The 25,314-nt window shown below is 43.4% G+C and overlaps 1 protein-coding gene across 1 annotated transcript in view; it reads left to right on the top strand.

The window, feature by feature from the left end:
• RUNX1 (runt-related transcription factor 1) overlaps positions 1–25,314 on the top strand; it is a 183,361-nt gene that overhangs the window by 57,640 nt on the left and 100,407 nt on the right. The gene's annotated exons all lie outside the window — the stretch shown is intronic.

The raw sequence follows: 25,314 nt of genomic DNA, 5'->3' as shown, positions 1-25,314 counted from the left end.
TGCCCATGCATAGACATCTAGTGCCATTTGAGATGCCCTGGGGTTTTCCAGATGGCCTCCAGCTGCTGCTTGGCGTGGCTCCCCTGTGGCATGGGTCCTCCATGAGTCACCTAGGATGTCTGCTGTCATCAGGTGGACATCCTGGACTCCTTAAGGCATCTCAAAGGGCACTAGATACCTAGTGGGGGTATCTGAATCCACTCCTAGTAGTCCAACACAATTATCTGCTCTCAGCCAAAGACTTCTTAGAGATATGAGATTCAAAGAAAGAGCCGTCCTCAAGCGAAGGAACATTTCTGTGGTAAATCACCCAAGAACAGGGTTTGTGGTATAGGAAAATGCCAGCCATCCTGACTTTTCCAGACATCATGGGACATTTCATGCTGTTTCAGAACAGCTTTGCTCTCTGCAGCTCTGAAGTCACTGCAAAATATCAAACACCATAGAGAGGGCACTGTATGGCTTCCTTTATGCAACTGATTCCTAAATATTTGCTTTGGAAGAAAACAGCCCTTTTGTTTAGTATAAATGAAAACGTAATTTACTTCTCCTTTGATCAAACTGAAGGCAGTCACATGACAGGAGCGCTGCTAACACACGCTGTGTATCTGCTTTTGTCTATTCCCACGAGGCAAGCAGAGATTGCTTTCAGTAGCGAGGCATCCTAGCGCTTGGGCGTGGTACGGAGGAGGGTTCAAGTAATGAGCAAGCTCTCATTTCTCTCAAAAGACCTGGCAGAAGGCCACGTCTGTTCTTTAATTACATTTCAACAGCTGTTTTTTATATATTTGTGTTTCCTTATTCAAACGTGGCTTATGAAAAAAAGGAAGAAAAAAAAAGCAAACGATGAGCATGCTTTTAACCAAGAAACACAAAACTCTGCAACACAAGAAGCTGTCATGGACTAGCCAAAATCTTTCCAAGAAAAATTATTTCCTTCCCAGACCCACATCAGTGTTGATGCCACTATGGATGATGTGGAAAGAAAACAGAGCAGGTTGGGACTGGACTGAGAGCAAAGGCTATAATCCATATTGACTTGCAAAGAATCAAACATTGTTAGTTATCAGTCAGTCATCCTGACAGCAAAGTAACAGCCCCGCATGATGGTACCCACAGGGTGAATGGAGAGGAACAGCTTTCCAGACCGTTCCAGGGAGCCTTCATCCTTAAACAGCAGCTCCCAGATCTCAGCTGTAGAGCTATGCTTGGTTTCAGGGCAGTGATTTGCAGTACTCTCACCCATGCATGCACACACCTTCCCCCAGACATCTGCATCCACCTCAGGAAAGCTGTGGTGGGAAGGGGAGCTATGGCTGTGAACATCACCTCTGCCTGCAGGGGCTATCCCAGCCACCAGACTCCACATGCCATTTCCCTTCAAGGCTGATGCCAGCCCATCTGCCAAGAGGTGTGAAGATGCCTCCAGAAGACTTCTTCAAGACCAGTCATTGAGAGACAAAACTTCTCCCCATTAGTTTAGCTGATGTGAGCTAATGGGAAGGTTTCCCTACTGTAATAAGATGATTGTCTTTGCTCCAGCAAGGGTGAAACTGAAAGAGTTCATGCAAATCCCAGTGTGTAGAGGCAGGCTTTTTGATTGCTGAAAAGGAAAAGAGAGGTTTTCCCTCCTTGGGCAAGCTCAGACTCTAAGCTAAAGAGCGAGATTGCTCTTTATAGCTTCATTGATGCATGAGAGGTTGTCTTGTTCTGTACATCATGTCTGTCTTGTCCCTTCTTCACTGCCCAAAGTTATAAAAATAGGCATGTGGGGATGACACCAAAGGGTCGTCTTTTCTCCAGCAATGGTCAGTAGCATACAGTTAAGGAAGGTATGTATGACTTGGCACTCATGGCCCTTCGCAGCTTCTAGCAGTCAGCAGCATAGGGATTTCTTGGGCTGGAAATTGCATATAGACTATTGTGCTTAGTAGACAGTAACAGACCTTTACTTCCACGGGTTCATCAAACCTGTTCTTTGTGAATATGTTTAAACCCCTTTGAATTAATTTCTAATTTGGCCTCTACAGAATCCTGTGGCATAAGTTCCACAATTTAATTAAAAGCTGCGTGAAAAAGTCCTTCCTTAGCTCGTTACAAAAATGCTACCTGATAATTTTTTGTTCTTGTGCGGTGAGAAATAGTGAAAAATGGTTGCCTTCACCTTCTTTATTTATGATTTTATAGACCTCTTTCATACTTTTTCTACCAACACAAACACATGCTGAATCTTTTCTGGTCACCAAGAGGAGGAGAAAATGGAATGCAAAAACATCTGGAATACGAGTGGCCACATGCCATCTAGTTAAAGCAAGATGGTTGTCCATAACCATTTGTGTACGCATCTGTGCAAAGGGAAATTATAAAAATAAGAAGGCTCTGTTATCTTTGTTGGTTAATGAATACAGAGCGAAGAAACAATATTTTTAAACTCCAGTGAGACTAGGTAGGCAAAACAGGAGGACAAAAAGGCCTAGCCTCTGTTTCCAAAAAGGCTAGTTGTGGAACAAGTTTAGGACCAAGATGGCCAAGTTTGGACTAGATGTTTCCTACTGAGGAATGTGGTGGATAATAATAAAGTCCATTAGAAGTGGCTTCCAGCCCAAAGGGGATAATAAATGCAAGAGTACGGCTGTCTCCTGAAAACAAAGCTGGTACTGCGCTCAGAAACACAGGTGTTAATGAAATGCATTAAAACTGAAAATATCTTAGAAACAAATGTGCCAAAGTGTCAGAATCAGCTGCTGAAAAATAAGTACAGGCATTAAAATCAAGTGCATTTCTTGCGGGAGGTAAGCGAGTAACCTCATCTTCAGACGAGCCTAATATAAAATCTCTCAGAAACATTTGCCTCTGGATTTGTTTAAAGGGATATGCTTAAGCACAGCTAACTTACAGTTCTTTGCTTTTGTTTGCACAAGTGAAAGCAACATATGTTATTTTATGAACTGCCAGACATCATGGCAGAGAAACGAGCTCTACCCCCACGGTGCAGAGTGGAAGGGGTTCCAGTGCTTACCAGTGTTACCCAAAGTAGGGCTGAAAAAAGATGAAGGGAAGGACAACCACCTTTCAAGGCATCTCCTGTCTCATTCAGTGCACAAATCCTGCCCCAGCCTTAAAATACCCGGAACCTGAAATGCTGCAACCTAGAGAAGGGGTCCCAAGGAGGTGAGGATGCAGGCCTCAGCATTTATAAGGTAACACAGTTCTATAGCTTCTATAGTTAATTTTGGGTGTTTTCAGATTAATTTCTATAACAGATTGTTCGTCCCTGCAAAAATATCCAAATATCCAGAGCAGATTTGGATCTGAGTATTGTAAACTGCTCATTCAAAATAACTCTAATGGACTGTTTTTGCTAACTTAGCATGACACCAACCTTTGGACTTTCTTTCAGTTCTCATTCCTTTTTAGCTTATTTGTGGAAACTTATAATTAGATTTTCCTTTTCCTCCTTTTCCCCCCACCCCAGCTGATAAAGTGCCATAAATCCTGGACATCATCCATGAGTGCAGTCATTTATGAATTTTGCTATTTTTTGCACATTGCACCATATGTAAGACAAACTAACTTAGAGGCACAGTTTCTTATTCCTGGCATGCAGGAGAGTCACTGAGAGATATCATATGGTCTCCTGGCAAAAGTACAAAGTGGCTCTTGTTGTTTGATCTACTGTCTTAAACTTAAATGCAAAATCTGATAATTGGGTCAGGCAGGAGAAGAACCTTACTAATAAAGCTCTTTTCATTTCCTTTTCCTATATTTCCTCTTTTCATCTTTTCTTTCTCCCTTTCTTGGTTGGTCCGAGGAGTTGGAATCAGCTGTTGGCAAAAGGGTTAGCAGTGGAGCTCGGCTTATGGAATTTCATCTTCTCCCCAAAATCCCCTTCTGTCTGTCATCCTTCAGCGTACGCTGTTCTCTCAGCTGCCCTGCCAGTGGATTCGCCTGCTCTCCTGGACTTGCTATGAATGTTTTCTCAGAAATATCTCAGTCTTTACAAAACCTGAATTGTTGAATGCATGGTAAACATCCTCCAAAATAATCACCTCTTGAAAAACAAGAATCATCTAGGAATCTCTTTTTCACCTAGGAATCTCTTTCATGAAATTTTTAACAAAAGCAGAGGTTTGTACTCCCGAGGTTACACAAGCTAAATGGACACTGAACTTTCTTTGCAAGCTGAACGTCTCCATAATATAAGCTGAGACCTGAGCACTCACTCAGCTGAGTGACTTTTTAAGCAGCAATAGAGCACTTTTATTCTCTGCTAGGAATAGCGCAGCAGGAACATTTCATGGTCGGTTTAATGAATGGAATTAGATACTTGATGGTTGCCCATGTAATCAGATTGGCTGTACTTTCCCTCCATGATTTTGCCTAAATTTCATCCAAAAATATGAAATCTGAATTTTGAAAAATCAGCCTACGCACTTTAAAAAAGCCCTCGAGCTTCTGAAGCAACTGAGCGGCTGCGCCCCCTGCCTCTGCAGCAAGCAGGCGTCCAGCACGTGAGGGCTCTGCCTGCAGCTTCATCTGCTGGGCGGCCGCTGCCGTGGACCCATCAGCCTGGCACAACTGCCGCAGAAGGGCTTTTCGATCACACGGGGGAGAGCTGCAGGAGCGGGTGGTTGTTGGCCGGGAGTGACAGAGTAAGAGCGTTTTAATTGGTCGCTAAGCCCCAGCTGCAGCATGCTTAGCACACAGGAAGCCCAGCAGGCCTTCCAGACCTATGAAAATGATCGGGTTTACCACAATACAAACTCTCATTCAACTTACTACGCTCTTGGACCCGTGACTTTCCTCCGCATCTCCCCTCTGGGAGGCTTGGGAGTTCTCAAGGCAGAAAGCAGATCTGATGTTTGGCGAAGGACCGAAGTAGGTATTTTTCTCCTCAAGTATTGACCACAAACACAGAAGCTCCCCAGCTATGATCAGGGAAAAAATGACTCCAAAAGCTGTTTCTCTCTAGCCAGTTAGGTAAAAAGCAGGAGAGGTTTTGTGGGTATAGCTGTGCCTGCCCTCAAAACTGCATCTTGGCTGGTGTATTTATGGGAGCAATTGCCCACCTGGAGTCCTTACAAACCAAATTGGCTCACCAGTTAAGAATTCCTAAATAACTCCTTGCTCAGGACAGAAACTTAGCTGATAAAAAAAAACCAACCCACAAAAGAAAGCAAAACCCTTTAGAAAACACGTACTAAATAATGTGTATTGGAAGAGGATATTTTTAGCAAAGATCAGCCGCGCTACATTTTCACTGTGCATTCCAAGTCCAGCCTTAAATACTGCATCTCGGTCTGTAGAAGGGACACTCGAGCAGCTGGGCAATTTCATAGAAGAAAACATCAGAGCCAGCAAGTACAGAATACATGAGCAGAAAAATAAATTTAAAAAGCTGCAAGGCATCCTCAAGATATGTGCTGAAAATGGAACTCAGGAAGAATATCAGGTTTTGCAATTGTTAAATAAGATGGCAGAATAATAATGCAAGGGGCTCAGAGTAATTTTTACTTGTTCCCAAAACATTTTTTTCCTGCATTTGTCATTTGGAGAAGATTAAACAAACTCATACGGTGAGGTGATAAGAACACAAGCAAGGACTGTCAGCAGGGCTTCTGGGTTATTTTTACTTTTGGCAGACGAAAGAGCACTCGGCTCCTAGTCTGTTTCATGTGATGACTTAGACCTTTTGCAGGTTTGAATATTTGAGCTGGGGGCCAGCTTACAGTGTCAATTTTCCTCATGTATCAGCATGACAGGCAGCTGTGTTGATCCACTGTCAAACCTCAGCCTTGCACACTACTGAACATGGACAGGGCGGTCAGGTGTCATGTACATTATGTGTCTTTATTGGCCCCCATTTTACACCCTAAGTTGTTTCCATTCCTACTTTTATTGTCATTAATTACTTCACATCCCATCTAAAGTAACGTACGATGCAGGTGATGAGCCATGTGGTTACTAATAACAAGTGGGTACCTTGCAGTGTGCCCTTTTAGTCATTTTACAAACTGAACGTTTCCAAATAGGCCTCTGTGAGAGATGAATGAATTCGTGAGGGTAGCAAAAGATGCTGGTGCTGCTTTGCAAATTCCCACATCTTTATCTTTGACAATTATCTTGTCTTTTGTCATTTGGGGTTATTGCGCTATTATTAACCTCTCCTCAGTTCGGCAAGAAGAGCAGCGTATTGCCAAAGCAAACAGATCTCTACTAACAGCACTGCGCGCTTATAGGCAAGGAACATCACTGGTGAGCTTGGGCCAGACCCGGCAGGCGACCCTGGTGATCCTCAAACACCAAGGCTAACGCTGCAGACCAGAACAACCCTTCTGGGGGCTGCTTTCCCCAGGACATGCCCCCCTCTCTTTGCAGCACAGCTCCCCAGGAGCTGTGGGATGCCCAGAGCCACTTGTGCCTGAGCATCAGCTGCTTGTTTTTTTTCTCTGCGGCTGCAGCATGGGGCTTTGTGGCTCAAGGAAGCCTTTGAGGACACCAGGGGCTGGAGCAGGACAGTGTCTTCTCCCTCTGTCACACGGACATAGATCTCCCGAGCCCACGGTCTCTCCCAGCGTTCACTGAAAAGCAAAGTCCCTGGGTGGCGAGGCAGAAGGGCAATGCCGCCGTGGCTGCTTCCACGCAGCAGCAGTCGGCTGGGCTGCAACCGCTGCACCAGCAGTGGCAGGGAGAGAAAGAAAGAGAGACGATAAAAAGTCTTAGCCGTACGAAGTCTGCCAGGAATTGCATGGCTTCAGTTATAACCAGTTTGTGTTGTTGGGTTTGCTTTCCTACCTTTTTTTTTTATTCTTATTATTATTCCAGATTCACTGGTTCAGTATTTAATTCTACCCAGAACTTCCTTTGTTTGGTTTCTTGTTGCACACTGACTGAAGATTGCCCAAACTTTTCACTTGCATGTGTTTACTACTTGACTTTAAAAAAAAAAACGTTTTACTTGAAAGGGCAGAAGCAGTAACAGTGTTGTTTGAGTTCAAAAATAAATGTGAACAAAACTACTCCTGACAGTTAACAAATATGAAATATACTTGACTTCTAGGCTATTAAACAAGAGCAGCAAAATGTTCCCAGCAGTTGCTTAATGCAATTACTTGATTAGAGAAAGGCATTTCATTTCCTAACCGCTACAAGAATAAGCAATATAGCTGTCAATAATTCTGCAGTGAGGGCTGAGGGCTGGTGGTCAGCCTTAGACCACATCTTTGCATGGTCATTAGCACATATCCATCAATGCACCCAGCAAAGCCTTAAGATTCTTTAGGGATTTCAGCAGTATGAGAATGACCTTTTCCTTCATCAGTTTCCACGATGTTTTTCATTATTGAATATGCAGCACATCATAATGTTTTACATCAATCCTCCATTTAAGTCATATCATGTTGTTTTCAGACAGCCTACGATCTTGGCTGCCTTTTGCATTAAAGAGTTGATGTGTAAATGGGGAGGTTCCCTCTCACAAAGCACCATCAATGGGCTGCAAGACCTTGTAGGTGGTAGTGCTTGAACAAAATATGTATTCTATCAGGAGGAAGAGGGATTTGTCTTTTCTATGACTAGTGTTGCAGCAAGCAATGAAAGGAGAGGTGTGGTCAATCAGATGGCGTTGTGCTCAGCTCCTGGGGCAACATCGATCCATTTCCGGCTCTCTTATACAGTTCTGAGGGCAAAACTGACTCCATCCCAAAAAGACAGCTTTTCATCCCACGTAATGTCTACTAGTGGGTAAGGGTGGGCCTTTGTTTGCATTTTAATGTGATCAGGATTGCACCTCTGGAGGGCATCTCCCAGCCATCCCCCACCACGCTGTGGTGCGTATCATGGCGGGGTCTCAGCGAGCATGAGCTGGCTCCCTTTCTGCTGAAATAAAACTGAAAGGCGGGGTCGGGGGGTTCACATACATGCTCTGGCCACTGAAGGGCCCAGGCTAGCCTCGAGCAAACATCTCTCAAACACAAATAGTGTGGCTGTCAGGTCTACAGCACCAAGGGTTTCTCTCTGCAGACCTAACCCTGTAGTTCAGCACTACTTGTACTGCGAACACAGCCAGAATGTATGCCTCCCAAGTTAAAGAGCTGCTGGAGCAGTGTATGGCGGTGGGCCATAGCAAAAATGTTCCTCATTTTTCTTTCGGTCGCAGCGTGTGCAGCCCAATCCAGCACAAGCGCTAGGTGCTGGTAGTCCCACAGTGAGGGTCATCTCTGCCATGAAGAGCCAAAGTCCATGTGCCTACAAAACCATGCACACATGAAAACAGTGACATCCCTTTGCTTAAAATTAGGCTCCATAGGCAACTATGGGGTGTCAGGGCTGAGTAGCCCATAGCCAGAAGGGGCTGTTCACATTTCTGTGCTCCCTACGGCCTGAAAGGCGGGAGCATTTTTGTTTCCATAAAAGATGGAATAGTTTCCCTCATTCATCAGTCTTACTTGAGTCATATTTATAAATACATTCTGTCTGTGTTACTAAAGGAGACGTCTTGACCATGTGTTCAAAATTATAAGTGTGAACTCATAGTGTTCTGTTGTACATAAATATTGTCTGCCACGCTGTCATTTCTCAGCTTTATATTGACGCCTTTAAACTCATTTATGGTATAAAAAATAATGCTTCCTTTTAGGGGGCTAGTTCCTGAGCTGAGTCATACACCATGCATGGATTTATTGAGAGGATGGGACAGAATTAAAGGCAGGTTTTTCCTCATTCCCCTCTCAAGCTTCAGGTCACACGATGCAGGAGGAAATAGCCAGATCTGCTGTAAACTCTCCACCTTGCTGAACTTTATCCCGACTGAATGCATTCATCCAAAGCAGCTGGATGACTTATGAATTTTGGGGTTAATTTCCATATGAAAAAAAAAAAACAAACACAAAAAAGACACACACACCCCCCCAAAAAAAGAGAAAAAATATTGTAGAAAAATTAAAAACCTAAAAAATACCAATTTAAGTTGGTGCAAAATATTTTTCTTCAACCTGAATGTAAACGTTTCACTTTGGGTTTTATTTAGTATTGGTTTATATTTTTTTATTTCTATTTTTTTAATGTAGACCAGTCTTCAAACAAGCAAGCAAACAAAAATAACCAAAATGAAGAGTCAAAATATTCATTTTAAAAATACCTTAGTGCAAGTTAAAAAAAAATCTCATTTAGAAAATGTCAAAATGAAATTAACTGCTTCAAAACAATTTCCCCATTTTTCTGGACTGAATCTATATATTCAAATTTTATTCAAATTCATGAATTGTAGTTCATCCCCCTGAAAGAGCAACTTTCACGGGAAAAAAATGTCTTCAGCTCTGCTCAGAACTTTTCCATTATGATTTCAGAATTGGGAGTATTTCCTGCATTTCTGTATCCTGCTGCACATCGACACTAAGACGACCAATTTTTTTCCCTTTGCCGTCTCTCTCAGGTATTAAGGTTTTGAGTCAACTCCCCTTTAAACACTTTTCAAGTAGAGCTTTTCTTGGCCAAGCCAATGTACACGATACAATTTAGCGTTTGCTAGGAGTTGGGAGGTTTTTAGTGTTAGGACTACTTCGTGTGTTTTAGAGAGAGGTGAAATCGAGAAGGCATCTGTTCACAGATTGTTAGTAATACACTTGCTAACGCAGTTTGTAAGATCGTTAGCATGCAGCTGCATGCAGGAAGCCAGCATCCATCAGCAGAGAGTTAGTGGTACTACAGCTGACTTCTCTGCCCGCGCTTGTCATCCTCCTGCCTCTCTCTTATCAGTGACTGAATTATTACAAATTGGGTTCAGATCCAGCATGACACAAGGAAATTGGGAGCAGCTCTGTTGCGTTCAGCCTGCTGACAGAACGGGTGCTAATGAGCATGGGGGGGTTGTGCAACCATTAGACATGGAAAGGCAAAATCCCCTCTGCTGGAACAGAAGGAAAATCCCCACCATTGTAACTGCTCAGCCCCCAGTCAGCCTCTGGTGTGGCCCAGCACATGCACCCATTACCTTACCACACACGGGAGTTGCTTTCTAATTTTACTTCAAAAGGAATTTGAGCTTATGTATTACCATAGTTGGGGAAAAACAGAATCCAGAAGTGCTTTCCTTGATGTGTTCTCCTACTTGGTGTATCGAGGGCAAAATTCTCTTTCTTTTCTGATGCTGAGCATAGGTCAAAAGGAAAAAACTGTCCTGTATTTCTGTTTGCATTTTCGGGATCCAGCTCTTACGCACATGTATACAACAGTAATGCTTGCAACCTGTAGCTGAGAAAACTTCTGCGTGGTTGTAGTAGTTTGCAAACAAATTAACACAGCACTCATTCCTCTAGAAAAGTGATGTTTCTAATTGCAGTTCTGGCTACAAAATGCTACTGCACTGAGCTGAGTGGCCTGCTGAGACTGGATAGTAGTGTTCGCAGTTGATACTCCAGAGTCAGATATTGCATGGGTAGCAAAGTGTCTGGTTTCTTATCCGTCCAGTTCCTGGACCTGCAAGTCATTTACTTGCATGAGTAATTTCTCCTAGTTTGCTCTCATACATAGGTTTTTATGCTATCAAATTCTTATCTTGCATTCATCGGAGTGCCACACTTCATATGAAACCAGTGGGGAGTTTAGGCTTGTGCAATATTTTTTCCTCTTAATCTTTTTAGAAGTTCTACAGTGTTATCATAGGCTTCAGTGCCTCTTTTTCTGTCTTTCTGGGTGTGTGCATATCCATATATATGCATGTGTGTGTGTGTATAAATATATATATATATGTAATGTGTGCTTGTGTATGTTTGTGTACACAAAACCAACTGTGCACAACACAACCCATTTTTCATCTGAAACAATAAAACACAACTGCCACAGAGTCTTATATTGTGTAAGAAGAAAGTATACCCTAGGAACCTGAATTCCACATTTCTATATCTTACATACTTTCTCAGCCATTTCAATTGCAAATATGAAATGTGTCATACTAACAAATGCGAGGAGAGATGCTTACTTTCCAAACCCCATACCTAGATATTGCACATTGCAACAGCATTAGAAGTGCATTAGAAGCACTGGAATATAAAGCTGGCTGTAAGGTGGAAAGCTATTCCTTTTGTGAACAAAAAAATGCATTTTGATTGTTTTTTTAAAATGGTATTTTTCTGAAGGAACAGCCCCTTAGTTTCTGAAGCCGGAGGTCTTTTGGGCAATGCCGTTTGGCTCCGTTACGTCCGCCTGGTTCCCCGCCCCGGGCAGTGGCTGTGTGGGGAGACCTCTCTCCTCCCCAAGCAGCCCGCAGTGCGATGCTTTTGAAGTGCTGCACCTGGTGCGCCCTCCCGCTCGCCCCTTTCAAAAGCAGCCCATTCCAATTTAGGCGGCTTTAATCTCTGCCTTTCAACTGGTGGGCGCATGGGGGTATCTCCAAACAGGGACCACGGAGCACGCGCCTCCTCCGGCTGCCCACGCTGCCTGCCCTGATGTCCCCAAGAAACCCAGGTGAGGGAGGCCTGCGCACCGCTGGCCTCAAGTGTTGGCATCCCCCTGCCCCTTCCTCGGCCGCCCTGTCCCCCCACATCCCCTGTAGCCCCCCTGCAGCCCCCCGGCACCTCCCCGTCCTGCCGCGGCCACCAGGCTAGCGGAGGCTGGGTGCTCGCCCTGGCTCAGGCTGCTCTACTACATATATATACATCTAGGAGGGGGATTGCCATTTTAGGAGGAGGAAGGAGAAAGCAAGCTATTACTTTGGGTAGCATTATTAAGTGGAGCAAGTGAGGAGAGAAAGAGAAGGGGGGGAGAGGGGATAGAAAACAAACTGGAAAGCTCACATGAGGCAATGCAATTGGATGTCAGAGCAAGGGCTTTGATGTTGGTGGAGGAGATTAAATGTCCACATAAAGGATTGGACTCGGGTGGTCTGCGCTGTTTCCTCTCACGTGCACGGCAGTGTGACAATTGCTTTTCAAACATTAGAAACTTACCACCTTCTAAACCAGAACTTAAAAAAAAAAAGAAAAAAAAAGAAAAAAAAAAAAGACTTCAAAGAGGAAGGGCTTCTGGGCAGGGTCCGAGCACGGCATGGGTTCATGGGTCGCAGTCCGAGCATGGCGCGGGTTCACGTGTGGCACAGAGCCACGGCTTCCCTGCGATGGAGTGGTACGGCGCTTTTGGAGGTGGAGCAGAAACATAGCTGCAGTGTCAGGCAGAAAAAATGCCACTGTCGAGGCCCCCACACAGTGATGTGTCCTGAAAGGAAAGGTCACCAGCAGTGAGTTATTCTTCCCAAATCCCCTGTGCTGGGCTCCCAGGCTTTCACCAGCGAACACTCCCGAAATGACGGAAGAGCTGCTAGAAACCAGAACGACCTGGGGGTAGTATCACACATGTACGTTCTCACCTGTGCTTCCCTTCACAGGACAGCACCTTCCAGCACAGCGTTTAAGAGCTTTCCAGATTTTAAGCACGTTCTTAAGCCATATCACCTCTGCAAAACCTTAGCACATTGTTAATTTTCGCATTTAAGTGCTTTGTTAAGTTTCAGCCAGAGCCCCCACCAGTTTCTCTGCAAGTCTTGAGATGTGAACCATGACCTTATGAACCACTTATTATTATTCCTGGGTGCAGATAGTTAGGAAAGTTAACTTTGTAGATGGAGGCAATCAAAAGTCCTTACCGCTTAAGGTTTAACAAAGTATACAGAAATATAGGGAGCACAGAGTGCTAACATTTTGCCCCTTTGGTATCATTCCTGTAAGCGATAGCTTAAAACACGGTCTCATGCTTCAGTATGCTAAATATGGCCTAAAGAAACCCATGGATGTAAACAGGAAAATTTTGATTGATGTTAATGGGCTTTGGATCAAGCCTAAAAATAAGAAAGAATGTACCACAAGTGACAAACTGCGAACTCTCCTAACTAGGGTACTGGAGGTTGAGGCTTTTGCCAATGAAGTTGAAGTCTGAACTTGCAGTAATTTGGCTAATGTGGTTTCGTGCCTTTTCTGCTGCAGTCAGCATTTTTATTCTGCTCTGATTATAGGTGCATTTGCAATTTTTAAATACTTGGGTAGGGTTTTTTTTTCATTGAATAATTACAGAATAATATTTACTGTTATTCCCTCAAACATTTTTTACTTCAGTTATTTATTCTGTTCTTTTTTTCTTCTGCACAAATTTTGCTGCAATCTGTACTTTTCCATAAAGATCAGTAATCTTAACTTTGACATGTATTTTGATAGAGACAAAAAGAGGAAGTATTTCCGTTCGGAAAGGTAATGTAATAAAAATCTGGTTGATTTTTGATGCCAGAAAAAAAAACATCCTACAGATTAAACTGAACTGTGGAATCCAGCCAGACACTCCAGACTTTATCAGAAAAATTTATATACACTAAGCATACCACATGCACAGCATTTAAAATGAATACGCTAAAATTGTGCCTGAAAAAAATTACATCGATGCATATACACCTCATCTATTTCAGGTTAATAAACTCATTTAAAAATATAACTCATGTAATTTAATCCGACTGTATTTTCTGTGTAATAACAGTCCTGGTTACTAAGCTTTCACTCCCTACGTAGCCCTAAACCCCCACTTTCAGTCTCTACTTGCTCTGCTTAGACCATAAGTCTTCAATGCTGAGGAGTTTCTCTTCACTAAAACAGAAAGCAAGGAAATGAGATGGTGAAGGTGAAATTGCTTCATTTATGGTAAAAGTGCTATGGACAAGTGAATGGAGTGTGCTTACTGTGGTAATTAGTTCACATTTTTGTCACCCTTAGAAGGAAAGTTTGCAAATCTCCCTAACAATAATGCAAGGAGCGAAGGTTTGGTCATACTTGCAAGGAAAATATTCGAGTCCATTTGATGTATGAACTCTAAAGCTTTTCTCTCTCTCTCTTTCTGGTATCTCTAGAATAAGATAATTGTATTGCGTGGTTCAAAATACCGAACATAAATCAAAGGATTTAGCATAGTTTTGTACGACACAGAGACAGTCTTAGCTTACTAAGCTTAAGTTACAGCATATGTTTTTCATTAAAGAATCCAATCCCTGATCTTCATAAAAAACCACTGAAAATCATTGTCTATAACAAAACATCAAACAATAAAATTATCATTAGCTTTCTAGACCATTACAAAATGAGAATCCCTACATTAATCTTACTGTTATTTGGTTTTAGTAAAGTGACCTTCAAAAAGAGTTGGGGTGAATAAAGCAGTGAGGCATTTGCAGCGGAGCAGACAGCCAGACATTTAAGAGAATTCTCCAGTTTTACTGTAATCAACATAACATCACACATGCAGAAGCAATGATTTTAAAAGTAAGTCTGGGAGATAAAAAGGTCTGTTGCTCAGGGGAAAGACCTTGAAAACATTTAAGAAAATGTCCAGACCGTAAGGGAAAACATATAGGATCATCTTAAGACAGGGAAGTCACCGAATAAAAGCGTACTGGCAAAAATGATTTGTGAAGAGCAAACAGGTAGGGGCATGTCAGCTTCGAGGCAGCTCTATGAATAAAAATAATTCCTTTACAAGTCACCTGCAAGAAACAGGCTCTGAGGATTTTCCCAAATGAAATTTATAAAATACAAAAAGGAGCTACTTCTGGCTGGAGATGCTGCAGGGTGGGGAAGGAGGAATCGCTTATCCAACGGCAAAGGGCAAAGGAGCGTGCGGCAGTAAGACTGAGCCCGTGCATCAGCTCTTGTCGCGCTCACCGAGAAGCCGGCAGCAACCCCACAGAGGCTTAGGTGCCAAACTTGGATGGCAGCTTGTGCTGCCAGGAAAACGGAGTTTTAAAAAGCCACACGGCTGCTGTGGCAGTGGCTCTTCCCTCTTGTAATCACCTTGGTTTGGCCCCCAGGAGGACCAAGGGGGCCGGGTGGGCGGCGGGGAAGATGCCAAGGAGGAGGCAGGTGTGCCACCCCCGTGCCCAAGGGCAAGAGCAAAGCCCACAGACCCTGAGTAGGGGGGCGGCCGGACCCGGTCCCCCTGAAAGGCCCCAGGCAGGGTCCATCAGTGCCTCTGAACTTAGTGCAAACAGCTTCCACTGGGCTGCCCTCGGTTATATTTCTATCTTTATTATTTGGTGCTTCTGATTATTTTTAGTTACTAATGGATATATACGATAAAATACAGTTATTTGTGGTGTTTAGATATCTCTAATTCAGAACACATTTAACAAGGACATTCAAGGACAGGCGAATACTTAGCACATGGCAGACCACATGCTATTTTTTCCTTTCATCTGAAGGATTTGGAGCCTAAGCTAGAGTGGATCCTATTATTAATTATATCCCAGATCATTAAAGTCCATTCAGCACTCCCGATTCATTGGCTTTCTCAGATATCCTTTCCATGCACCCATGCTACCCTGGGCGCACCCAGCTATTTGGTGTTGGGGGGATAGCAGTGAAAGCCAAGAGGAGACTCCTGGGGGGCACTCCCTGGACAGGAATGCTCTGCTGCCCGTCGCCTCGAGCTGGGGGGGACACTGCAGAAACAGTGGCGTAGGTGGACATGACTGAGAAGGTTTAGCATACGCATGCCATGGCGGATAGATAGTTTTATTACCTGCAGCCGAGATTTCATGGCATAAGCCAAGCAAAGGCTGTACTCATGGAAGAATCCTCCGGGTTAGATGTGCGGCACGAGGTTTTGCTAGTGCTTCAACACGGATCTTGAAGAAACCATAAATTTGTGATGGGACATCGCACTGGGCTCGTAGGACCCCTGCCCCTGACTTCTCCCTGCAGGCTGCCAGGTAATTTATTTCTCTTCGGGTTAAAAAGCTCCCACCTTCCACCTCAGATGTGGTTGCACCTATTTGGTGCTTCCAAATCCTCTGTGAACAGAAACACTCAACAAAATTCTTTGGGATGAAAAGAGCTACATAAAGGAAAATTAGTATTGTGTATACTGCTAAAATAGGGGGCAAAGGATCTTTACATTTGCAAAGGCAAATAACGAGGTATTGAAAATCCCCCTTATATCAGTCTAAGTTTTTTCTTTTGATTGCATGTTGTTAGGACATAAAGCAATAATAAACTTGCATACCAATATAAAATTTGCATATGGGAAGAAGTAAAGCTGAACAAAATATGCAAGAATTTACAGCACTGTTTTGAAGCCAATATTATTATAGGTTTCAGTTCCAGAGAAGTACAGTTCAGCGGCTGTCAGCTTTTTTTAATTTATTCATTAATTTGGGAAAGAAGATGGACACGCACAGCTTCATTCCAGGCTGAGGAAACGAGACCTCAGACTATGAAGGAATCACTTTTTGTTTTTTTTCTTCTCCTCCATTCAACAAAAAATCTGCTGGATCCAAAGTGGAATATGAGTGCAAAATAGTTTCTTGGCTCCTGGCTTTTTTTTTTCCCAGTCATACAGTTAATAAAAATAATTTTCCAAACAGAAATTTAATCCTAAATGATTTAATAATAAAATCTAATTGCTTAGATATTAGACAGAACATGAACCAAATTCAGCCTTGGTATGTACAAACTTGCCTTGATTAATTCTACCTACTTGCTGAAAGGACTGGGTTTGGCTGCACTTTTTCCCCCCATCATAATATTAAAAGCTGATGTCAAGTGAATCTGAAAAGCTGCACTAAGCTAGTGAGAAGCAAATTCCCAATTTTTGCCTGGTTCTTCTCCAGACTTAAAAAGGGCTGAGAATGGTGCTACACATAAGCTTTTCAAAAAACATCTCCTAGCCTGAAAACACCACTAAGAGAGTTTCAGCTTTGTAATATGAACAAATCCTACTTCCCTTCATACACTTGAGAAGTGTTTACTTTCAAAAGCGCCTCAGCTTTTTGTTTAGTTCCTACGTTCGAATCCTATAAAGCATGATAAAATGCTGAACGTCTCCTAGAAAGTGTGCAACGTTTGACCTCCACGGAGGTCAAACTCAGGGGTTTCTGTGGTAACTGGCACCATGCCTGTGGCTCTCTTTGCTGCTCCAGGCATCCAGGTAAACAAAGAAAAAGGTATCAGTGTGTGTGTTAGCACCCATGAAAGTACCCTGGTCATGTGAATAAGTAAACCAGTGCCTTAAATTAATCCTCCACTTAAACTCTATTCAAGAGAAGTGTCTTTGACTTTCGGGGGTAGGGGGGTTGCTGGGGTTTTTTGCAACTGGTTAGCCAAATAGCATTAAAAGAGCATCCCAAACCAAAGAATAGGAAGGAGGAGAGGAAAACTCACTCCAGTTTAGATTTTGCGAGTGCAGCACAGTGTGCAAGCCTGGCAAAGAGAAGTGAAGTGACAGCCCCTGCAGGCGGGAGTGGGCAGGAGCTGCCTAGGAGAGAGGTGTGCATCTGAGCCTCGTCCCCCTCGCCTGGGCCCAGAGCCGGACCACGGTGCAGCGCAGGGCTTGGTGTACACCAGGGCTCCCACGCGGGCTCACGTCCCTAGGAAACTCCTGCTCACCTTGGTAGTGGGAACTGGTTCTTGGTCTGCCCTTTGAAACTTCAGCTCTGCTTTTGGGTTTCCTGCCTTCCCTTGGTGTCCACTGCAGACGTAATATTTAAATTCAATTTATTATATCTTCTCCAGTTTGAAATATGAAGGGGAGGGGAGGCGGGAGGAGAGAGGAAACCATGCATCAAGAAGGCTGAATCAAAGTGAAAGTGGTGTGTGTGCACGCATCAGAGGAGGCTAAGTTTGGCCTGATGTTTTCTATTTTGACTATTGGAAAATTCTGGTGAGATGTGGGCTTTGCGTGACATCTGTTTAGCTTTGGGGAGCGTGTGCATGTCCATGTGTGTGTGTATGTGTGGCAGGGACTGATGTCTTTCTTTGTATGAAGCTGCACAGTATCACATGGTGATACAAAACATGAATGCCCACTTAGGAAATTCATGCAGAGTCTGCTGGGGTATTTCATCTCTCTTTATTCTGGTGGGTTTAACTCATGGGGCACATGCACAAAGTCTTTTTCACGGTCAATATAGTGTCTAGGAAAGCTCTACACCAGTGATGTCTTGTGAACCAATGGTCCAAAACTGTGGGGGTTTTTTAAAGCTTCTTTATGATGAATCCATCCTAACACATTCATCCAGGCTCTGAACAAATATTACAACAGGCGTCAAAGGATGGTGCTCCAGCTAATGTAGCTTCCTATCCCAGTCTGCTACTTACCCTAAAAGCCGTGATATGCATGATTGGCAGAGGCATTGCTGTCTTACAGCTCCCCATTTGAGTCACCCCTGGAAATCATGCCACCGATTTTCTCTTCTCCTGATGAGAAATGAGACAACCACCCAAGGGGTTTGTTGGGGTTTTTTCTACTTTCTCCGTATTAACGGTCCTAATATTTGTTTATAAAATAAGGGGGCGTGGGGCTAACAAACCTATTTAAACAGAATTTATAGAATTTTGTGTACAGCTCTGCTGAAAACAGAGCCCAATACTTCAAGGGTAATCAAGTGCCTGCAAACCAGCTTTTCCACCACTGCTGGCAATAATTAGCCATTCAGACTGCACTAAAAGCTGCCTGAAGGCAGAGAGACATTGCTAGTTTGGGGAGCTGCTTTAAAAAAAAAAATCCGTCAGTATTTCTTTGCCGCTGTTTTGCTTTAATTTCATTCCATTTTCTGTGGTGTCTCTGTACAACCTGGAAATTTGTGGTGCCCAAAGAGCAACACTCAGTGTCTGTCAGCTTTTCAGGCACTAAAGCATTTGACATTAGTGTAGTTTCTATTTTTGTTTAAAATCCCAAACATCTGTTCCACAGGAGATGGGTTTGCTACCAAGCACTACTGTTAGATTTCTCGCCAACAAGTTTCATTGCTTCATGTGGTTTGTGTTTTGTTCTTTAAACAGTTAATTATGTTTTATTCTTTCTTCCATAAAAGCTAAATTTAGCCAAGATCTTCTCTAATCTGAAACATTTTATGGAAATGACAGTGTTGTTAAAAAAAGCATTCTGGGTAGAGATTACAAATGTATAAAATAAGTGAGCACAGTGTCCTTTACATCATCTCTCTGTTCACCACTCCATCTTTGATGATATGGGCAAAGGCTGTTATAAATGGAGAACAAGTAGCCTACTACACATACACGTGTGTACTAGTATGCTCACACATACACGAATGGACACACACGCACATACACACTGGTGTTTATATGCTGCTGTCAGCAACCGGTCCCTGATTCACTGAGCTCAAAGAGGGGGATCACAACTCAGACGATGGGATTTATAAGAAAATTTTGCAGTATATCTTAGAAGAACAGGGCTGGAAGGGACCTCAAGCGGTCACTCCATCCATTCCCTGTCCCTAGAAAGATCAGCTTCATCTATATTATTGCTGAGGCGTGTTTTTATAACCAGCCCATGGAGACATCCCCTACAGGAGATTGCACAGCTGATCTCTGCTCTAGCGAGGGTTTGCTGCTGCCTTGAAGCCACCCACATGCTTTGTGTGCGCCCTGGGGTGCATCCCAGTAGCAACTGGGCACTGAGCGGTGCTAGTGAGACGGGAGCCACTAGTCTAAGTGAGCAGAGCAATCCTGAGCTTATACAGCACATCTCTGATGCCAGAGGATCACCTAAGGGAGGAAGGAGTTTTGCTATTCATTCAAGTGGCATCAGGATTTCAGCCAAAAAGTATGTTTTCCATAGGGACGTGAAATACAGGGACAAACTCATAAAATATTGCCAAGAACGCTGGCAGTCTTACTTATCTGCCCCTCAACTTTTATCAAACTGGAAGATAAAGTCTGTTTACGAGAAACTGCTGAGAAATCAGTCTGTAGTGAGTGTGCTTAAAACAGGTCACCAGCTTTTCCAAACATTCAGCATCTGTATCTTAAGCTCACTCCTACATGTTTTATATGTTTTCATTTTTCCCTCTACGTATGGATACAATTTAATGCCCCCATCACTTCTAGGATGATGAAACGGACAGCTTTTGGGAAATGAAATGTGGGTCCCTGTACTTCAGCTCCATCAAGGTGCCAGTTATTCCTCCTTATGCTCCCTTTGATTGAACTGCTGCCTTGTTGGTCCGACCACACAGCGCTAGGTTCAAGAAGCAGAAACTCAAGTGCTCTCATTACAAATTTTCAAGTACTTTTCATACCGACCTCCAGCAAAACATAAACGGGGAATATTTGTATGGAAAACTGTGGGAAGCTCATGGCTATGTATAACCTGAAAACCCTGCTTGGAGGAGAAGCTGTGCTCAGCCAGTGTGGATCCTCCTGCTGCTGTCCTGCACATAACGGCGGGGCGGTTGTATCTGGCTACCCGGTTTGGTAGCCATAGATTTCTGGACGGCTCTGCCTCATACCAAGCATGGGGTGCTTCCCTGTAAAGGAAAACAAACAAGCCCCCTGCTAGATTTGCATGGCAGTGTAGCGGCCATTACCTGCTGCTGCTGCTCCGCAGGACACCCCACCGCCTCCTAGCAAGGAAGGAGCTCAGAAAATTTGTGTGGCATTTGCATGGACTAGCAGAGAAAGGTGCGCCTCTCGGGCACTGAGCCCGCTGAACACAGCCTGCCCTTGTTTGCTGGAGAAAGCAAAACCCTTACGGTGGTCACAGCAAAGGCAAAATGCAGCACGTGAAAAGCAGGCAGGGTTGTGCTGGATCTTGGCACAGTGTTTTCCCACCCGTGCTGGATTTTGCACAAATGTTCCCAGCAAGCCCATGAGGAGAGGTAGGGGGGGAAAAAAAAAAAAGCGCTAAATATGGCTGGAGCAAAAGAGCCAGGGGAAAGCTCATCAAAATGGCAGCTAACGCTTTGTCTCCCTCCCATGACTCATGGTGGGATCTAGCCATGCTGGAGGCCTTCCTGACAGGCGACCCCAACTCAGGTGCAGGACTCCCGCTGGTGCCCATGCACACAGCCCCCAGCAGGCAGCCCATGCAGACGAGGGAACCATGCCCAAACGCGGGCCCTTTTAGTCATACAGGGGAGTTTCGGAAGGCTACAGCCCAGGAGGTGCCTTTCTGGGGCTTGTGAAACTCTATAAAGATCAGTGCTGCCACTGGTTTACTCTCTTGGTGATCATTTTTTTTAATACAGTTATTACCCTTTTGACAAGAAAGGATAATGTGCTCTGTGCACTTGTAGCCTGCACAGGGTTTTTTTTATTATTTTTATATTTCACTGATTCTTCAGGGATTCAGCAGCTTTAACCATCTGCCTTCAGCTCTATGGTCTTCAGCCATCACTTAGGCTTTGCTGAAAGACTTCAAGATTTCAGGGGCAAGGGCTTTTAGTGCAGGGGAGTCATCTTCAGTCTCCCCTAGCAGGCACTCTTTAAACATCTAGCAATACTAATTGTTGCTTTGCATGGAGCATCACCTGTACTGCAGAGTGCCAGCTGCCTAATGAAGAATTACCATCGAAATGTGCCCCAGCTTCTGAACAGGGGCTGCACTGCCTGCGTCTAGTGCAGCAGGGAAAGGAGAGGGGCTAGAGGCAGGGAAATATTTTTTTTCTGATCCATATATAGCTTTTGTAACACTTTGTTGCTCTGGGTGGTTATAGCTGTGTAGCAGGTACCAAACAGTGACAATGTCTGGAGGCACAATTCAGGTCCATGGCGTACTTGCCAGCAGAGCGCATCCTCCTGTATGCTTGCACAGGACTGTCCTCGCATCAGGCAGCAGTATAGCCTCTGCACCGCCTGGTTCCCTTGCTTGAAAAGAGATATCAGTGCAATTCTGGGCGACTGTGGATGTCATGGTGTGTTTCATGGTTATGGAGGTAGTTAAGCAATTTGAAATATGTATCTTTCATATCCAGGGATTAGGTTTTCCCTGCATCCTTTCTGCATGTGTGCAATACGTATTTATATCTGGGTTACACCTTGTATTGGGGAAATGAAAATGGGCAGAAATGCTATGGAAATACACATCAGCACCCTGTGTTTTCTCCAGAGCTACAATATTCCTCTGTGCTCCTCCCTTCATTACTTTGCATGTGTTTACAAACTTCCAGCCTCCGTCTTCCTGGGAATTGTGTGACACATCCTTCTGAATTTTCTGTTCAGCGCTATCAAGCTTTAGCCTCAGAAATACCTGTCACTTCCTTGATCTAATTTCGTTTTGGCTATAAAATAGACCACCCAATTGGAGAAGGAAATATTGTTATCTCCATGCTAATTGTTAAATGATTCTTTTCAGTACTTGGGCTCCACTGGAAAGGAGCCAGATGTGTGGCGGGATACAAACCACTAAGAACTGAACAAAGACCACCAAATACACTCTTCTACAGGCAACTCATCAGCAACATATGAAAAAACAAAGCAGGCTGCCTTTCCCACAACGTGAAACCATTGCTGGAATTCAGCAACACAATTTGAACAATTCTGCACTGGGTTCCTCATCTTTCGCTCAGTGCTAAGGTACCTATCATTGCCTTGTTCTTGTACAGCAGATTTCCTTGTAAGATTGGCATTAATCGATCCTTCCAATGTGCTCTAAACTTTTCTTGACCATCTCTTCATGTCACCTTTTATTGCCAGGCTCTGCCTTGCTTTCATCTGCCACCAGAACCATGCTAAAGTCGTTGGCTTTCTGCGTTGCAGATAAGCTCGCCATTGTTTTAAACCCCTGTCCCGGCTCCTGGCTCTGCAAATCCCTTTTTACACAAGGAGGTCAGCACCATCTCCAGTTGAGGCTTTGCAGAAGGGAGCCCCGGTTCTTGGCTGGGCCAAGAAATGGCTTCCCAGGGGGGCATCCCTGGCACAGGCAGCAGTCTCGGCTGCAGGAGCCGGTGCCTCACCTTCACATCGCCAGCCACAGTGAGCTGCCACCTCGCATCCCGGTTTTCTTCTCACCGTTGCTGGCGAACAAACTCGCCAAATTTCTGGATCCTTCTTCACCAAGTCTGCAGTGCTGAAATGCTACTAGTATATCATATATATGTTCTCGTATAATTTTCTGCTTCACACTCTTCGGATGGAAGGAAAGCAGTAATCAGTCCTCAAGGGAAATGGCGGCATAAGCAAAGGGATGCTATTCCTTGCTGCTCTCACCTAATCTAATTCAGGGCAAACTATGACAGTGGTTTGCACCACCTAACACCAGGAACCATTTTAACATGATTCTGAAGGCAGTCAAAATGTTTAGGGCACAGCTGGGTGAAAAGATCTTCCTCCCCACACACATGCATAGGCACAGAGTCTCCACTGAAACAAAATTCACAGTGAACATTTCATAAAACAAGAATAAATATAAAATGCCACGCATACTTATGTACTGTGTTTAATCTTAAACCACAGAAAATGCCATCACAAACTTAATTTCAAAATATTTCAAACCAGAAAGTGTTCTTTTCCCTTGAGAAATAGGGAAACACAATGTCAACTATTAAAACAAAATTTCAGAATATTTTCAAGAAAAATTGTCTGAAGTAGGTCTTTTTTGTCATGAATTTGTCATGAAAAGATCGAACTTGATAAATCAGCATAAATCAGCATGTGAAAAAAATATTGCATTGAAAAATTGACATCTGACTCCACTACGGATCATCATTCCCACTGTATCCACTAAAAGTTAGTAACTGCAGACTGTTACCAAATCATAAAATGGAAGATGACCAAGAAGAGAATATTTTCAAGAAAAATTGTCTGAAGTAGGTCTTTTTTGTCATGAAAAGATCGAACTTGATAAATCAGCATAAATCAGCATGTGAAAAAAATATTGCATTGAAAAATTGACATCTGACTCCACTACGGATCATCATTCCCACTGTATCCACTAAAAGTAACTGCAGACTGTTACCAAATCATAAAATGGAAGATGACCAAGAAGATGACAAATAATAAGTTTTTTTAAAAGAAGCTACGTATGAAACTGGAGTCATTCAAATACCAATGTGTCGACTCCAGAATGCTGTCTGTTACCTTAAATCTGACATCGTTCAGCAAATTTCCAGCGTTTCTGTAATCTCTTTGCCTTCTGCTTTGCAGCACCGTATGTTCAAAAATCTGTGAGGGATAGACTTCTACTTTTCCTTCTTGCTGCTCCAGGCTCCAAAGGCTGACGCAGGGGCTTATGACTCCAGCTCTCCAGCAGAAAATATATTTCATTTTCCTGCTTTGGGCAAGTGATTTGTGAGTAGGGAGAGGGCAGCAGTCGCATAAAGGCTAAAGGTGGCTTGCTCTTCTGACGAGCCTACAATCACTTCTAGAAAGGAATACGCCTTTTTTCCTCCAATAAAAAGTGAGATAATAGAAAAGCACCCAGGCCTTTGCTACCTACGCTGGTCTGGAGTAATAACATTTCTGTGTGTCCTTCTGTGAGTTTGGGGTTTGAAATACTAAACTGAGGTAAATGCTTGAAAGGTGCTCCATTTTCATTCTGACTTTTGGTCAGCTGGTGAGGAAGCCCTTCAGTTTATGCTGTTTCTTCCACATCTACATTTATAATTTAAGAGGAGACAATAAAGTGGCGCTTGGAAAGGATGAGACCAGTGGTGTCCAACATGCCTGTTCTGGCTGACAGGAATGGTCAGAGAGACATACAAAATCAGGTATTTCAGAAAAGTGAATTGCTTCTAGATAGAATGACTGTAGGTGTTCTGTCAGTGCTAGCTGTGTAAAGAAAAAATAGTAATTGTAGACAACCTCAGAAAATACTCTGTTTTGAGTTCACTCAAAGTAAATCATTAAGAATTTTTGGCAAATTACTTTAAAAATGAATCTAGAACCAAGAAAAACCCTAAGAGTAATGGTTGCAGCTGCCAAGGCTTTTAGAGCAATTTCAAAATAAAATTAAATGCAAAGTGTTATTTCCAGTAAAAATTTGATTAAAAATTTCATTCTGAAAACAATTGTAAAGTATTTCATTTTTAGATTTTTCACTCCCCCTTGAGCAAAATAAGTTAAAAAATAGGCATAAATTCATGAAACGTCATTTTAGCCTGAATCTGCATTGCTTCAGTGGGCAAAACAATATTTTGGCCATAACATTTTATCCAGCTCTATAAAGCAGGATTTCTTTAGTCTGTTTTCTTTTGCTCATCCATCCACCCTACAATTTGTTGCCTACTTTTCCCACTCTTTCTTCCCCATAAGTATTACTGTGGGCTATATAGCGCGGCGTAATCAATGGCGCATGAGCAGTGCTGGTAAGTGAGAGGAGGAATCCCATTTACCGAGGGATCTTATATCTGACACTACCGTCCAAGTGGCTGCTTTCACGTCTTTTCAATTGTTATGTCAGAAAATCAATCCATGACTTCAGCAAAATCTTGACACTTTCTCCCATCTACAGAGGGGACTGTTAATAATTCATGACCTCTCTTCTTTTTCAAAACTCATTTATTCTGAAGCTAAGCACCCCACAAAATGCTCATTGCTGAATCTGCCGCCA

Source organism: Pygoscelis adeliae, unplaced genomic scaffold (genome assembly GCF_000699105.1).
Source record: "Pygoscelis adeliae isolate BGI_AS28 unplaced genomic scaffold, ASM69910v1 Scaffold154, whole genome shotgun sequence".
NCBI lineage: Eukaryota > Metazoa > Chordata > Aves > Sphenisciformes > Spheniscidae > Pygoscelis > Pygoscelis adeliae.
This window is presented reverse-complemented; position numbering and strand designations above follow the sequence as displayed.